The following is a 3,178-nucleotide window of genomic DNA, read 5'->3' on the forward strand; positions in this document are numbered from 1 at the left end:
ATGGGATTGTTCAAACTCGTCTTATGACAGGTGAAAACATTCCACTAAAAAGCTCAAAATAATTTTCTTATCGAGATTTGCAAAATGAAATTAAAAAACGTTTCGCTATTCTGAGAAATACTAACTTTGAGAATAATGTCTCGAAGTTGGATCCCAGTTCGAAACCCTTTTGGAAATTAACGAAAATTCTTAAAAAACCTCAAAAGCCAATTCCAGCGCTTAAAGAGGGAAATAAAATTTTATTAACAAATGGCGAAAAGGCTCAAAAACTTGCTCAGCAGTTCGAGAGTGCCCATAATTTCAGTCTAGGTCTCACTAAACCAATTGAGGATCAGATTACACGGAGCTTCGAACATCGAAGACATTCTCAATCAAGAGTATTTTTTACCCTTCGTTGGGAACTAATTTGGATGAAGTGAGATCTATTACTAGAAAATTTTAAAATAAGAATGCACCGGATAATGATGGTATTTTCTACATACTTATCAAAAAACTTCCTGAGAGCTCTTTATCCTTTTTGGTTAATTTATTTAACAAATGTTTTCAATTGGCATACTTCCCAGATAAATGGAAAAACGCCAAAGTTGTTCCAATTTTGAAGCCGGACAAAAATCCAGCTGAGGCTTCTAGTTATCGCCCGTTCAGTTTGCTCTCTTCAATAAGCAAACTGTTTGAAAAGATTATTTTAAATAGAATGATGGTTCATATTAATGACAATTCTATTTTTGCTGATGAGCAATTTGATTTTCGCCATGGGCATTCAACCACCCATCAGTTATTAAGAGTTACGAATTTAATTCGGCTCAACAAATCTGAAGGATATTCGACTGGAGTTGCTCTTCTTGATATAGAGAAAGCATTTGACAGTGTTTGGCATGAAGGTTTGATTGTAAAATTGATGAATTTTAATTTTCCTCTGTACATCATTAAACTGATCCAAAATTATTTATCAGATCGCTCACTGCAGGTAAACTATCAGAATTCTAAATCTGATAGATTACCTGTAAGGGCTAGTGTCCCCAAGGCAGCATACTGGGGCCCATATTGTATAACATTTTACTTCTGACTTACCTGATTTACCACCAGGGTGTCAAAAATCTTTGTTCGCAGATGACACAGGTCTCTCAGCCAAAGGGCGAAGCCTTCGTGTCATTTGTAGTAGATTTCAAAAAGTTTGGATATTTTCTCCACTTACTTGCAAAATGGAAAATTTCCTGAATGCTTCCAAAACTCAGCTTATAATTTTCCCACATAAGCCGAGAGCTTCTTATTTGAAACCTTCTAGCAGACATATTGTCACTATGAATGAGGTTCCAATTAATTGGTCTAGCGAAGCTAAATATTTAGGACTTCTGCTAGATCAAAAATTAACTTTTAAAAATCACATTGAAGGCCTTCAAGCCAAATGTAACAAATATATTAAGTGTCTATATCCACTTATAAACAGAAAATCAAAACTTTGTCTTAAGAACAAACTTTTGATTTACAAACAAATTTTTAGACCTGACATGTTGTATGCTGTGCCAATATGGACTAGTTGCTGCAATACCAGATAGAAGGCACTTCAGAGGATTCAAAATACAATTCTGAAAATGATTCTGAAGTTGCCTCCGTGGTATAGTACCAATGAACTTCATAGAATTTCTAATATTGAGACATTGCAACAAATGTCCAACAAAATAATTTCCAATTTTAGACAAAAATCGTTGCAATCTTCTATTGCAACGATTAACTCCTTATACCCTTAGTATAAAATAGGTTAAGATTAGTTTAAGTTGAAAACATTGTAATTCCTCCATGGTTCAATTCAACCAGAGGAAAAATTCTAACCGCCAGAGGCAATTGAAATGTATTAATAATAACTAAAAATATAACATAGCAATAAGGATGATAGTGTTAAGAAAACACGGAACACCTAGTCTAAGAGATGAATGCATGTATTAGATAATTAGCAAATAAAATTAGTTAAAAAAAAAAAAATAATAATCATTATTCGGAGTAGTTTTTTTATATTGGTAGATTTTTAGTAATGACAATTAAGTATTCTTTTAAAAATGAATTTTAAAACACATAAATTCAACAACTTATTGGATTTATCAAAGCTATTTTCTCCTAGCTAATTTTGACAATTATAGACCAACGACAAACGAAAAATATCGGCCTAATTGAGACAGCTCGTGATGAAGAAGGCAAAAACCTACCAATTAGTACTAGTATTAGACATGTTATTCTGTCGCATGAGCAAAAACTGATGCCGTTTCATTCGATAGTTGCGCATTATCACATCAAACTAACAATGTGTCAACCAGTTAATGGTGACAGTTCTTGCATATCTACAACCGTTCTCAAGCAGAAGCATGATTTAAATTGTTGACAAAAATGGTTGTCGTCTTCTTTTGCATTGCACATATCTATGTACTTATACTTGCTAGTCGGTGCATTTAGTTTGGATGCAAAATGTTACCGCGTGACATTTATCCGAGGCCGGTTGTAGTTGGAAGAATTTTACTACACCACCCGCTCGTGCGTTGCTTGTAGACCCGAAAAGTCCAAAATAAAAACAACACACGTAGGACGCGCCAGCTTTGGCTAAAAGCGGAGATTTACAGATTTTTTTTATGCTAAATGCATTTGACAATAATAGCTCAATGGGCACGCTCGTGATTCCTTTAGACAGATGACGGGTGCACCCGGGTGCTGCTCGTGGCTCGCACGATTTGATCATGTCCCAATTCGGTCCTTTTGGCAAGATTGTTAGAAGAATTTTCAAAACGGTTTGCCGTTTAGTGGCGAGAAAAGTTTAGAGCGCGTTCATACCGAATGAGCACGGCAAGAGCGCGCGAGCTTCCAGTCTGCCGAAAGAAGCACGTGGTGATCAACCGCCTACTCAACCGGCGGCATAAGCATAGAGACAAGAGAAGATCTCTTCTCCCTATCTGATGCTGGGTGGTTTGGCTGCTGAGTGATCACGGAGTTTTTGGGATGCAGCGGACGGCGCATCCCCTTCTTCTAGCTAGCAGACTTAGTAGTAGTATATATAAGTAACATCGATTGATGGATCCTAAACTTCATTCACTATAATTGTTTGATTGGGTAGAGATCAGTGCCGGTTCGGTTGGTTTCTTTCGATTCGGGAATTCAATTTTCAGGACAACGCGTGTGCCACAATTAGTTTTAA

Source organism: Armigeres subalbatus, chromosome 2, assembly GCF_024139115.2.
Source record: "Armigeres subalbatus isolate Guangzhou_Male chromosome 2, GZ_Asu_2, whole genome shotgun sequence".
In the NCBI taxonomy this organism is placed as follows: Eukaryota; Metazoa; Arthropoda; class Insecta; order Diptera; family Culicidae; genus Armigeres; species Armigeres subalbatus.